The sequence below is a fragment of the Pinus tabuliformis genome, chromosome Q, assembly GCF_031772625.1.
Source record: "Pinus tabuliformis cultivar Carrire ecotype Pingquan chromosome Q, CPIR1, whole genome shotgun sequence".
Taxonomy (NCBI): domain Eukaryota; kingdom Viridiplantae; phylum Streptophyta; class Pinopsida; order Pinales; family Pinaceae; genus Pinus; species Pinus tabuliformis.
In genome coordinates, this window is record NC_142296.1 from 645,214,485 (window position 1) to 645,229,995 (window position 15,511).

General features: G+C 38.3%; 1 pseudogene; it reads right to left on the reverse strand.

Moving 5' to 3' along the window:
• Window positions 1–1,156: 1,156 nt before the first annotated feature.
• On the reverse strand, window positions 1,157–14,238 carry LOC149221141 (CO(2)-response secreted protease-like; annotated as a pseudogene).
• Between the last annotated feature and the right edge of the window lie 1,273 nt (window positions 14,239–15,511).

The window sequence follows — 15,511 nt, forward strand, 5'->3', positions numbered from 1 at the left end:
GGGGATGAGGGAAGTGAACTAGCAAGGTTGGATGAAAAAAGTGAACTCCTAACAACAAAGCTAAATTTGGTAGCTGAGTGGAGCTATGAAGAGCCTTGGTAAAGACTCACCAAGTAAGAGTTATGTCATAGAGACTAACTTATCTCTTTGATTACCAAATACTGGAAGGAAATCATTAAGGTATCATAAAGCCAACTAGATAAAATAAGTAAGACCCCATGATCCCTTTGAATGTAACAATGGTCAATAGTAATGTAACATCATTAGATCGATGTAACAATAATACTTTGTTATATCAATGGTTGACCTTGGCGAAATTCACTCAATCTTAGTCAACCCTCTTAAACATTGATTAACGTTGTCAACTATCTTCAACCATGTTTAACCTCAGCATCCCTCTTTAGCCATGGTCAACCATGGTTAATGAATCCACTCCACACATGTTAGTTGTGAACATTTTCTAACCTTGGTCAACCATAATATTCCCCTTAATCCTTGGTTTAATCATGCTCAACTAACGTCAACCATGGTAAGTATTGGTAATCATGGTCAACTAAGGTCAACCCCATCATCTCACTTCAACCATTAATGTAATATCAACATTAGCATTAAGATTAATGTAATATCAACCATGGTTAGTATGTTAATTTTAAATTAGGCTAAGCCTGGGCCGGGATCAGCTTGCTTATTGGTTTGAAGAAGATGGATCCACCCATGATGAGATACTTATCACTAGGATTTTGTAAGGCCCAATCGAGCCTGGATACCCCTTGGGAAGTTTAATTCCCCAAAGCACTGGCTTCCAATCCTAGCCTTTCCCATGCCCTAGTGAGGATTAAACCCCTTCCTCATTTTTATATGTTAAATACTTATCTGAGTTCCTGTGATTTGAGAAACACTATTTTCTTAGTTATGTGTTTTGGAAATTATATCTTAAAAAAACAAATTTAGAAACTCATTTTTTCCCTTTTACCATTATATTGATGACTCTCAAAGAAATTGCGAGAGATAATTATGTCTAACAAAAAACAGGTTTACAAAAAGCAAGTTTCGCTTGCTTTATTACTTTATGGTCTATGCAAGGAATAAGCAGCCTTTGTTGGTTTCGATTTGTTTTATTACTTGACCATCTGTAAGGTCACCAATTATGCTTTGGTCACACCAGATTCACTGCAAAAGGAGTACGAACATTATGCTTTCCATCGCTCCACACGAGTGTACCGAAAACATATCCTTTGGTGGCAACCTTGGTTGGTGTAAAAACTACGTCGAAAGATAGCTTCTTGGAAGTTTGAGAGAATTGAAGAATTTCTGGAGAGACCTTCACACTCAGACCCGGAGGTGCACCGATGGTAACCTTGTAAGTGGGTGCGAGATCAGGACTGATGTTTGTGATGCTTCTGGTTACAATTGTGCTCCCATTCACAACATTTAACTTGGAAATGGCTATACTTGGATAGTTCATGTTACTGATCAAATCCATCTTTGCACCGGATGAACACCTATAGGTTTTATTCGCAGCGATGAGCTTGATATTCTCAGAGTCTAGACCGTAATTACACAGAAAGTGGAAGTAATCATCGATTGATGTTTCATATACGAGTCCTGGTTACAGAGCTCCTATTGGATTTACTACTCCCGCTCCAAAATCAAATGGCGTCCCAGCGATATCTGATGCATTAGTCAAAAACTTTCCCATATTGTTCCTTACAATGGCTGCCATATACATTAGGGTGCAGATGTTAGAAAGAGAGACAGTTGTGAAAAAGGTATTTTTGTGACATATATACATATATGCTGACATTGAAATAATTAAATACCCATTACCATTAACATTGACTAGAATCACTACTTGAGCTAATTCAATACCTGACTTCAAGGATGGCCCTGAACTAACCCTAGGAAAAAAGTTGGTTTAAGGGATTATGCATTTCAAGAATAAAACCTGATCATAAGTACTTGTTGTCATCAGGGCTGATCTGATAACAGAGGGGCTCCAAGTAGGATTCATAGATTCTAAAAATGCAGCAGCTCCGCTAACATGAGGAACTGCTACGGACATTCCAGAAATCATGTAAAATGCGGTAGACATCGTCTCTGAAAGAACTGTGTCTATAAACGTATTGGGAGGATCCCATGCAGCAATGATGTTCAGATCTGGTGCGCTGATGTCTAGCTACAAATATCAATTGAGGGATTCAGGTTGTGATGATCTCTCATAATTAGCTTCTGAAAGTTAATTGGCCACTACATACCTTGAGAATGTTCTGGGTCAGCGCTCCAGGACCTCTTGATGAAAAAGATGCAACAACAGGAGTCGGCTTCTCATTTGCAACCACCGTTGATGGAGTAATTGTTGCAACAGGATTTCTATAATGACAAGGCTTGGAAGATTATAAACCACACTCTAATTGGATGAGCCAAATGAATCTATAAAGAGCAGGAATTGTAGGCGAACGCACCTGGTTGAGTTTATGTAAGAAAATATCTCTGTTGCAGACGATTTACTTATTGCAGTCGCTGCAAAGGTACCATACTCAAATGCTTCAGATAGTTGTATGTTGTCCACGAAAATCATGCCTACGGCTCCAGTGTACTCCTCGATTTCTACTACCATGGATCCCCTCGATGTAGCTGTCTCATTTTCCATACAGACTACAATCTTTCCTTTTGTTTTGTTTCCATCAAAGCAACCTAGAACACAATTGCTGCACAATACTTTCCTTTGAATTTCCCCTCTTCATGAAAAATATAATTATAAAATTCCTACATTGTATACTTTAATTTACCTTGCCTCTACTGGGTCAAAGGGTCGGATACGGGACTCGGTAGGTATGCTTCCTCCGTACACAAGCAGGTGCACGGCCGACTGGCTGAGATTCGAAAATGTGATGCCCTTACCCTAAATGCACAGTATAAATTTTTACAGCCAAATCCCAAAATATTGGATCTACAAATCACGAAAAATGTATATGCATTTTACAACAGGTTTATTTATAGAACTAATCCACATATGTTTGATCATCAGAATTGTTTTGCTAATTCGAGAGAGTGACAAAACTGCATTTTATTTCCCCTTTAGTCGACTTCTTTATAAAATAGTCTTGAATACTGGTAGGAACAGGCATGAAATTATCACTATAAAAACAGGGAATGCTGTTGAATGGCAGAATCTATTAGTAAGGTTGTGAAGAAATGAACTTATTAATTGTTGTGTAAAGTGAAAAAACATTATACTATTGTGTTTGTTTTCCCTTGTTCTCACCTGAATAATCTTATCGTTACCTAACACAATGTTTGACTGGAAATCCCGGTCGATTGAGGTCGCTCCAACTGTAAAAATCCATGGCGCAGTATTAACCACTGTTTGGGAATCAGGTCCCTCGTTTCCCGCAGAGGATACAACCAGAATTCCTTTGTGAGTAGCGTGAAATGCTCCTATGGCAATTGGATCGTTCACAAAATCGGCCTGAGTTCTGGACCGAACTCCAATTGAGATGGATACAATATCCACTCCATCTTTAACTGCATCGTCAAAGGCAGCTAAAATCTGCACACCAGGGCACCCATAGTCCACCCCACAAACCCTATACATGGCAATTCTAGTAGGGGAACTGGCTGGTCCACCTCTGGCTGTTCCCTTACCGAGACCATTATAGTTTGCATTATCCACAAAGCTGCCAGCTGCAGTGGAAGATTTAAACATGCCATGGCCCTCATAATCTCTTGCAGTCCTTGTTTGTGGCAATATTGATTTCATTTTAATACTTGTCACCAAATCATCGTCCTCTCCACCAAAGTAATATCTTGCCCCAATTATTTTCCTGTTAAGACAGGAGTATTGCAGTTGGAGACATTGAAACCTTCTCCCTTAACGCACTTTCCCTTCCACCGCGCAGGAATAGGGCCCATACCCTTATCACTCAAGCTGGCTGCTTCCCGCCAAATGCCTTCGAGATAAAATTTTATTTTCTCGCAAGTTATACGAATTTGTTTAAAAAATAATTAAAAATGAGCATAGGTTTATTTAAGTTCAAATTTACTCAGTATCAAAAAATTGCTTCTCAAATCTCTTTTCACTTAAAAAAAATTACAGTTCAGCATTAACATATATCAAATCTTTTTTTATATTAAAAAGAATTACACTGGATTTGATGTCTCAAATCTCTTTTCACTCTAAAAAATACAAGAAATTTAATGTCAATGATTAATAGTTGAAGAATCAATTTTTAATTATTAATTATAATTATAATCATTTATTTTATATTATTATTTTTTAATATAACTAAATGAAATCAAAATGTTTTATTAATAATTATAATTATTATTTTTTAAATTTCATTTTTTAAATATTTTTAAATTTTATGTAATTTGATTGAATCAAAACTTTGAACAGAATATTATATTCCATTTTTATCATACTAAAGGAGAGAGTATTTCTTATGACAAACTAAACTATAGAGTGTTTCTTAAGACAAGCATATTACTCTTAACATATTTCAAAATTTCATTTCCTTAAATTTAATTAGATTGAGGATTTTAGAAATTGTTTAAAATATGTTTCCAAATTAGGTTTTCTCAATTGGACGAGGAGAAAAACAAGAGAGTGAAAAAAAAAATTGACCCTACACATATTCCAACCCCAACTACAATTTTCTTTGCTGAATCGTGTAAAAAAAAGTTTCAAAAAATCAGAATGGTAGAGTGTTTGTTTCATTTTTTATGGTAGAAATAGATTCAGCAACATCAAGAACCACACAAAATCCTAAAATTTGACAAACTGAGATTTTCAAAAAATTAGGACAGATTTTGTCATAGTGTTACCTAAATTTCCATTATTTTCCTAAATTTCCATTATTTTCCAAATTAATTTGTAGTGTTTTAAAATACACTTTGTATAAATATGAACTAATACCATCAATGTATTTATAAATTATTTTTTATATATAAATTTAAAATAAATAAACATTCTCATTATTATACTAATTCTAAAATATTCAAATTTCAAATATCTTCCCCTAACTCTACAATCAAAACTGAACTTAACCTAATGGAGTTTCAAAAGAATAATATACCTATATCTAGAAACCCTATTATGACATCAGCCCCAGAAGATTTCGGTTCTCTGTAAGAAGAGCCTGCCATGGCCAAGTCCTTTTCTAAGTAGTCCCATGAGTGTGTTGTATGAAGGTTTAACACTGGATCAGGGAATGCTGATAATACTCTTGCTTTCCCTGCTAAATCGTGGGAATTATATATCAGAATAGGAATACTCATTAACAACAACACTGAACACTGGTAATACTCCTGCTTTCCCTGTTAAATCGTGGGAATTATATATCAGAATAGGAATACTGATTAACAACAACACTGGTTAACGAGACGTAGCAACTAATGCAGTTGCTTGTTCTTTGGATAATACTGCTACGAATCCATTAAAGGCATAAGTATAGCTACGCACCAGAGATTTCTCTGCGTGTCTCGGACTGCAAAGGTTCAAATACCGCCCGACACACACATAAATATAAGAACAATAAAATCAATTCTGAAATTTGAATATTTATTTCATAATTTGATACCTTTCGAGAACAGACGAAAGAACCTGCAGACGACTGGTTACAAGCTCTTCGTTATTATTGTTGAGTAAACTCCCCATGTACACAATGTGCACCTGCATGCAGATCAGCGAAATTAGCAACATTAAAACTGTGTAATCTTGTAGCAAAAATAGAATTAATTTGAAGAAATTAAGAGTTCGTACCTTTCCATCGTCAGCAATGGCGAGGCCGAGTAGCAGAGTGCAGAGAAAAAGCAATGCAAAACAAAGCTTGAACCCCATCAATAATATTTCTCACTACTATCTACTCAATCAGAACGGTCCGTTGTAAGACTTTGGTGGAGGGTGTTGGAACTACTACACACCTGCATGCAGACTCTTAGTTAGAGTATGGGATTGCATGCAAGATTCCTTTTGCATGATTTACTCATTGATTTGCTCCTTCTTTAACTCCGCAACTGACTAGTTATCTCCAGAACTTGTTGTAGGTGTTGAGTCTTCTCATTGATCACCACTATAGTGCTTTACCTTGGGATCTTCACCCAGTGATGCTATATCATGAGCATTGTAACATATTTTCGAATGTATCATTCTTTTCTTCTTTCGATTTTCTTTTAGTGTTTTTGCTCTGCAAAGCTGTGTGTTCAACCTTTACTAGCTAGATTCATATGTGCAGGTTTTCTAACACATTTACATGGTATCAGAGCCCACAGGTTGCTAGATAAAAGGTGCACTAGTACTTTATTTTGCAAGTATTACAGCTTGGAGATTGAAGATTGACAGAAAAATGGAGTTTGCCAAAGCATCGATCCTAACACCGTACAACTATCATGAATGGAAGGACCAAATGGCTCGATACCTTCGTCATAAAGGGTTGTACAGGATTACCATGGCTACAGAAGTGGAACCCACTTCAGCCATAGAGAAATCTAAGTACCTCAACCGTATGGATGAGGCCCACGGATCCATATGCATGTGCATCTCTCCAGAGTTGCAGTTTCATCTATCTGCCTGCAATACTCCCAATGAGATTTGGAAAAAGGTTGAAGATCTCTACGGGAAATAGGATGAGATGAAAGGACATCTGCTCGAAGTGGCGCTGCTATCATTGGATCCACGGAACTATGACATAATTCAAGACTTCTTCACCAAATATAATGATCTTTTGCTGCAACACAAGGGTTGTGGAATTGACAAATCCAAGGAGGAGAGTCGCCAAGTTCTCTCTATTATGTCAAAGCTTGGACTAGAATACTCCGTCTTTGTGTCTACATTTCATTCAGTAAGGCTCGTAATAGGTAAATCCTACACTATGCCTTCTCTCAAAGAATTTATGGAGTCCCTTATTTTTGAGCAAGATAAACTCATTGGCATGGGGAAAATCAAACCTCCAAAAGCACATGCACTTGCTGTGCATGATGGCAGCCACAATAAAAATCACAGATCTGATTCAAATCAGAAAAATCAGCAGCAAAAAGACAAAGGAAAAGCACATTCCCACCCAAAGAAGGAAGGGTACACCAAGCCCTTCAATGACTCCTCCGGCTTGAGAAATGAGAAAGGGAAGAAAGGAAACAAATGCACCTACTGTCAAAGAGGATTCCATCCAGAATCCTCTTGCATGAAGAAACAAATTGACCAAATGGCAGAAAATATTCAGAAGCACAACCTTGGGGACCACATCCCTCAAGGCGCCAAGAAGAAAATTGAGGACCCGCCACACGGAAAAGGTAACAATTTTCATGCTTTAGTTGCAATTAATTCTTCTCCCGATGCATGGATTATAGATTTTGGTGCATCACATCATATGGCTGCTGCAAAGGAAGTCTATTCCTCTTTGGATGCATGCAAAGGACCTCCCATCCTCATGGGAGATGACTCACCTATTGAGGTCACCAGAAAAGGTAGAGTGGAACTTTTACACAGAAGCTTTGAAGATGTGCTTCATGTTCCAAAACTTTCGGTAAACCTGCTTTCAGTTTATCAGATCACTCATTCCTGCACTGGAAAGAGAGTGGAATTCACTCCAGATGTAGTGAACATATATGATCTACATAGCAGCGACAAAATTGCAACTGGTGAGGTAAACAATGGAGCCAGACTGTATACATTTTCTAAATTTATTGAATCTGAATCCTCCTTATTTCTTACACATGCTGATGATAGTAGTAGGCTTGTGCACGAGAGATTTGGTCACTTAAATTACAGGTATATGCAGCAGCTAAGCAAGAATGAGATGGTGGAAGGCTTGCCAAATATCAGTTTCTCCAAAGGAGTTTGTGAAGGGTGTGTTCTTTGCAAACATCCCAGAGAAAAGTTTGACACCGGAAAGACTCACAGAGCATCTTCTCCTCTAGATCTGATCCATAGTGATCTCATGGGGCCTTTTCCTCATCCTTCCATCAACAAAGCAAGGTATGTGCTTACATTTATTGATGATTTCTCATGGTATACTTGGGTGTATCTTCTCAGGAACAAATCTGAAGTTTTTGAGCACTTTGAAGATTTCAAAGCACTAGTTGAGACACAGTCAGAGAGAAAGATCAAAGCCCTCCGTACAAACAATGGGGGGGAATATGTTAACACAGCAGTTCAAAACCTTTGCCTTCAGTCTGGCATACAGTTGCAGTGCACAGTTCCATACACTCCGCAGCAGAACGAAGTTGCTGAGAGAAAGAACCAATCTCTCAAAGATATGGCTTCCTGCATGTTGCATTCCAAGTCACTGCCTCATAAGCTCTGGGCCGAAGCACTTAATTGTGCTAACTACATCCAGAACAGATCTCCTCATAGGTCTGTCAAGGATGAGACCCCCTTTGAGGCTTGGAGCGGCACTAAACCAGAGGTCACTCACCTCCGTGTTTTCGGCTCTTGAGCATGGGCCCGGATCCCCTCTAAAAAGAGGAAAGCTCTTGATCCACAGAGCACTGAGTGCATCTTTGTTGGATACCCTGATGGTGTGAAGGGATATCGACTCCTGATTCCCTCTACGGACAAGCTCATCATTGAGCGAAGTGTCAAATTTGAGGAAAGTCTCTTGCATGCACCTCAAGCGCCGCATGCAGACACTTTTTATCTACCTCATGTCCGAGATGATGACTCAGTGCACTCAGATGCAGATACAGATCATGAAGATGCCGAGGAAGAGCATGCAGATGCAAAGACAGAGTCTTCAAATACAAATCTAGTGCATGCAAATGATGATCCACATCCAAGCCCAGATCGGGCTTCCAACAGTGAATCATATTCCCCTGTCATAAATCAGAGAACAAGGAGATTACGTGAGATATATGCACAAGACCAACCAGCTGCTAGAAATGGTCTTGTGGGGGATCATTTTGATCTGCAAAGGACTAGCTCAGAGTTTATTGAGCCTCCTCTTGTCTTCACTACCACTAAACCATCGCCCTCCTGGCATTGTCATTTGATTCAGTCTTCTGATCCACAGTATTATGCTGAGGATGTTGGGCATCCATCTTGGGAGTCCGCCATGGAGGAGGAGTATAACTCCCTCCTCGAGAACCAGACTTGGGATCTGGTCCCCCTTCCTTCAGGAAGGAAACTTGTCTGATGCAAATGGGTCTACAGGACCAAGAGTGTTGTAAATGGGAAAATCACCAGACGAAAAGCAAGGCTAGTAGCCAAAGGCTTCCAACAAGTACATGGCATTGATTATGACGAGACCTTTGCTCCAGTAGCAAAGATGGATTCCATACGCCTTACACTTGCCATTGCAGCTGCCCAGCAGTGGGAAGTACATCAGATGGATGTGAAGAATGCCTTTCTTCACGGAGACCTATCTCAGGAGATCTACATGGAGCAACCACATGGTTTCATTCAGGATTCATCTTTGGTCTATGGACTGAAGAAATCCCTCTACGGCCTTAAGTAGGCCCTAAGAGCTTGGTATGCAAAGATGGATTCTTTTCTCTTATCACAAAACTTTGAAAGATGTAAGTCTGATTCTCTTCTTACATGCTTAGGACACATGATTCTCTTCTTATCTTAGTTTTGTATGTAGATGATCTCCTAATCACTGGAAGCTCAACTTCAGCCATTGCTACAGTCAAGAGGGCCTCGCATGATAGGTTCTTGATGATGGACATGGGTCCATTACACTTCTTTCTTGGTCTTGAGATCAACCAGAATGCCACAGGCATCAAACTCTCTCAGGCTAAGTATGCATGGGATCTCCTCGAGAGATTTCGCATGACTGAATGCAAGCCAGCACCGACTCCTTTTCTGTATGAGGTCTGCCTTGAGGATGGAGGTGACACTCCATTAGTTGACAGCACTCTCTACCAACAGCTAGTGGGGAGCTTATTGTACCTCACCCACTCCATACGAGATCTCTCATATGCAGTAGGGGCAGTTTCCAGATACATGCAGGAGCCGCATGAGCTACACTGGAATGCTGCCAAGCACATCCTCCGATATGTGCAGGGTACCATCACCTTCGGGATTCACTATGCAGCAGGCACTGCATTGAATCTCCTTGGCTTCACAGATTCTGATTGGGCGGGAGACAACATTGATCGCAAGTCCACCTCCGAATATTCACTCAGTCTAGGATCTGGCCCTATCTGTTGGTTGAGCAAGAAGCAGGCTGTTATTGCTCTCTCTTCAGCTGAGGCTGAGTACCGAGGAGTAGTCAACATCACCATTCAGGCTCTGTGGCTACAAAACTTCCTCACTGAGTTGGGCGTCCAGTTCCACCAGCCCATTGTCATCTGGTGTGACAACCAGAGCACTCTCAAATTTTGCAGGGATCCAGTATAGCAGCAGCGGACGAAGCACATAGAGATCCATATACACTACATCAGAGACTTAGTACATGAACGGGTCATTGATTTGCAGTTCTATCCTTCAGCAGAACAAACTGCAGACATCTTCACCAAGACATTCACTGAGCAGAAGTTTTCCTCTTTGCGCGATCGTCTTGGAGTGAAGGACACAATTGCTTAGCAACTGTATTTTTCTTCCTCTTTTCTTTTGATTACATTCTATTTTGAGGGGGGGGTTTTCCCACGAGGTTTTCCCTCTTTCCTCCATTTTAGTACAAGTTGCACTGTATTTTGGGTGACCTTTGGCCTTAATTGCCAGGGCCCATTTTCTATTTTTCCCCATAGTGGTGTTCAGGGGGGGTGTTGGAACTACTACACACCTACATGCAGACTCTTAGTTAGAATGGGATTGCATGCTTTACTCCTTGATTTACTCCTTTAACTCCGCAACTGACTAGTTATCTCCGAAACTTGTTGTAGGTGTTGAGTCTTCTCATTGATCACCACTATAGTGCATTACCTTGGGATCTTCACCCAGTGATGCTATATCATGAGCATTGTAACATATTTTCAAATGTATCATTCTTTTCTTCTTTCGATTTCCTTTTAGTGTTTTTGCTCAACAAAGCTGTGTGTTCAACCTTTACTAGCTAGATTCATCTGTGCAGGTTTTTTAACACATTTACAAAGGGTGGAGCTTTATTTAATGGAGGGAGAATGAGATAAAGTAGAGTGAGTGGTGTATGTAGTGGATCTGACGATGGCCACTTACGATTTAGATTCGTGCAAATCCTTGCAGCGCTTATCGTGTTAAAAAGAGGTCGTGATAAAATTGAGAATGCACGAAATGATGAGAATAAATTACACAAAAATTGCACGTTCATACTCGGGAACGCATTTTTCACAGTGGAGTCCAGCTCTCCCGATGGGACAAATTCGCTCTTCTCGCCATTGGTTTCTTTTGTGGGTTCTCAATCCTTTGTTCCTCAGCCGCTGGTTTATATTAACATGCTTACCCTTTTTACCCATGGGTGTGTGTTGTGCCTCTTCTTCGATATGACAATTTCCGTGCGCTACCCTTTTTTCTAAAGTTTCATCACTGTGGGTTGTGCCTATTTTTGCTATCATCATAATATCACTTACAATTTTTCCTACATCAAAATTATTTTTAAAAAATTAAAGAAATGTTATCATTTTATATAATAAAACCTTATGAAATTTAGGGATATATGTATTTCTTATTTATTAAAATTACATTTTAGTGATAGCCATTGGCAATTAAATAAAATTACATTTTAGTGATGTACATTGAAAATTATATGTTTTTCTTAAATACTCTTGTTATTCATAAGGAACAAATTGAAATGAGTTTATTATTGCTTAGATTTATGAATATCACATACCAATTTTCTAGTACTCTATGCGCAAATTTTCTTCCTATCTACTTTGCTTTCTTTTATTTATTGAGGGTTTCTATTTTCTTGCATTCATTGCTTCCTTTGTTTAATTGGGGTGCTCCCAAAAAGATGGTGGCCCCAAAAGTGGCAATGGGGCCATCAAAAACATGTGTATGGAGGAACACTCACACATTTTTAGAAATGTACATATGTTTATGAGCATCCACTTTCAAGAAGGCACAAATCGCCAACTAGGACACTAACTAGGTTGTCAACTTACCATTCACACAAGTTTTTAACTAGAATACACATGCATAATAGGAACATGCACATGTTCTTAAGAATATGTACATTTCCCTGTGAGATTTTTTATTTATATACCAATAGCCCCATTTTTAACCATATTGTGACCTCATGACATGTTTTTGGGAGATATGGAGAAAATTTGTTGATTATTGAACAACTTTGAGGACCAAATTAATATCATATCTAGTATTTGGAATCGACGTAAGTATTCTAATGGTTTTTTTTTTTTTTTTTTTTTTTTTTAACTGGAAAAACACACCCAAATTAATACCCTAAACACAATAATTATATTCAATTGTAGGGAAATTGATTAATATGGAACCTACTTAGAACCCAAACCCCCATCACCAAACAAAAATTTAGAACATCCAAACCCAAAAGAACTAAGAAATCTAAATGATGAAATTGATGCATCCTTGGCTACATTGAAATTGTTGATCCAAGATCTCCAAAACACCACAGAGCCTTCATGATAGTCTCTTGCAAGGTTATCAAGCTCAATTATACATCTCCAATGCCCAAAGCCAATTAACCAATGTTTTTAATTACAGGGCTAAAATGAATGAACATTATAGAAATTGTCTAAATAAATACCAAATCAGAGACCTCAACATTACTAAACAAGATTTGTTGTCTTTGTTTATTGATCGAAGAGACAACTGACCTTTACCAATCAACAAAAAATGCATTTGGATGGACTGGTGCACCTACCAACCATTTCTAGATAATCAGATGGACAAGTGGTTTATGGTATTTGACAAACCTTCCTATAATAATATGGAGTTACCTCTATATTTCTTAAGGAAGTTATTGGTGGATTTTCAACTAGGACTCCATGTCAACCAATTTGTTGTGGGGGACTTCCACGGGGTGGTTCACGAGTCTTCACAAGAGAGACAAAATCTTAAGTGCAACCGAGTGCTAGGTCCTCATCCACCTAGATGAAGGCTTAACCTACTTCCCAACATATTCCAGGTATGGATAGCATTGGTTGCACCTATTAGATAAGGGCCACATTGACTCTGATGCCAGTGCAACGTAGTAGCTTGATACATCATCGTGTGAGGAGCCACCAACAACTAATGTTGGGAGTGGTGTTGGACCATCAGAATCTGTAGAAAATATTAACCAACAAAGGCCACACGGAGTCTCACTTGTGTTGTAAATACTTAGAGGGGGGGCAAATCAATAGTTCTTTTCAATTGTTATTTTTACCAGTTAGATCACTTATATTTAGAACACAAAATGAACAATAATAGAATAAATACTTTTATTAATTTCTTCTTTACAATAGATCAAGTACAATATATGTTCAGGGCTCCAACCCTAGATGAAGACACCAATATTCTATCTCCGAGACTCCAACCTGTAGTATTACAAGCACCAACTTGGACTTTGCAAGGCTCCAACCTTGTCAGTTTGAGGCACCAACCTCTAGGGCTCCAACCCTATCTCTGGTACAGGCTACGACCTAGTTTCTTGAGGATACCTATCGTTTAGGGCTCCAACCCCATCTTCCAAGGCACCAACCTTATCTCTATGAGGCTCCAACCTCTAGGGCTCCATCCCCATCTCTAGTACAGGCTCCAACCTGGTCTTCTTTAGGATTGTGATCCTCTACAGCGCTAAACCACGACTTAAATTCATCAAGATAAGTTTAATAGTTCTTCAAGTCTACCAATATCTTTTGCAACTAGCGCTGAAAATAATCTTCACCTTCAACAATACCCTTAATCTCCAAAGCACTTAGCTCATCAGTGACAACTTTGTCTTCTTAGAGGGTGTTTTTCCACAACTCTTCATGTTACCCAAACAAAACTTCTTCAAGGTCACCTCATGATGGCTTCAATGCATCATGGTATTCAATGATCTCCATAAATCTTCAATATGCTACTTCACAAAGTTTCCCAACTCTCCCTTATTATGTTCTCAAGATAAGAATTCAACAAGCTCTATTTTTCCAATCCCAATAAATTAGCACTTTTACCACGACAATTTCAACCACAACAACTACGACAACTTCGACCACAACAACTATGCCAATTTCAACTGCGGCAGCTACAAAAGCTTCAACCACGACAACTACGGAAACTTCAACCATGGTAGTTTGAACCACGACAACTTCAACTACAACAGTTATGACCACGGAAACTACGACAACTTCGACCACGAAAACTAGGGTAGCTTCGACCATGGCAACTATGAAAACTTCAACCATGAAAACTACGACAACTTCTGTCCTCCTAGCTCGAACTTGTGGGAGAATATTTAAACCAAGAACAATTCCACAAACTTGCCTTCCTTGCTTTTCTAGGTTGCGACTACTTCTCTACTTCTTGTCTTGTCTCCACTGAAAATTCTGAGATTGAATGGACATGTTTAGGTTTATATTTATAGTTGTTTTTACATAATTTGAAGGGACACCTCTCTTTGCCAAGTTTTATGATCCTACTCAAGTCGGCTTGGACAGTTTAACAATTTTTGACATATGTTGATTTTAAAAATTGATTTCTCTTCAATAATAATGAATTAGGAGGTAAGCAATACTCATTGGAAATATTATGACCTCCTCTATAAGCTGAAATAGTATTTCCTTCAAGATATGACCTCTAAGGATGGAAATTTATATTTTCTTTCATCATATGCATATTTTTTCATAACAACCCTATTAAAGAATTTCTTCTATGGAATTATAGCATCAAGTGGATTATAATTTTTTCACTATATTCACATTCTAGTGCATGTGATCTAGGGAAAATTTTAAGAACCCCCCTAAATTTACATGTATAATAAATGGGCGAATCTCCATGGTATATAGGAAAAATGGAAGGCGATTTTACCAATAATATGATATGTATATATACTTTTTTGGCGAATCTCTCACCAGGCATGGCGAATAGTTTACTCAATTATAAAATCTTGTGTTTATTGAATACACAAATGAAATCATTGCATTTCTTTAAAATATCTTTTGAAATCAAAATTACCGAAATTACATATCGATAACCTAGTGGGTGTAGGATAAAATTCACCCATGCCATTCACAGAAAGCATGATAAAAAACCTAATACTATATGTAAAACCAAGAAAAATTCAAATTCATCACTTCTAGGGACCTCGTAACCACCTTGCCAATACACAAGTATGTTTTTGTTTTCAATTGGAAAAATTACCCAAATTACAATCTATTTACTCCAGCATATGTTGGAAAGTTATAGAAGGATGACTAGTGCAATCAATCCATTCCTTTTAGCCCTGGATTTGTTTCAGTTTAAAAAGAAGTATACAAATATACTTGTCCAATGTCTATGCTTTAAACATTCACCTTAAGATTTTTTTACAATATAATTTCCTAAGTCTATTTAATATCTTCATTATCATAAAAACCAACCTATATCCATCTTAACTCCACATCTACCACTCTTAGGGGGATGAAATCTATTTATCCCTCTGAGCACTTGGTAGAC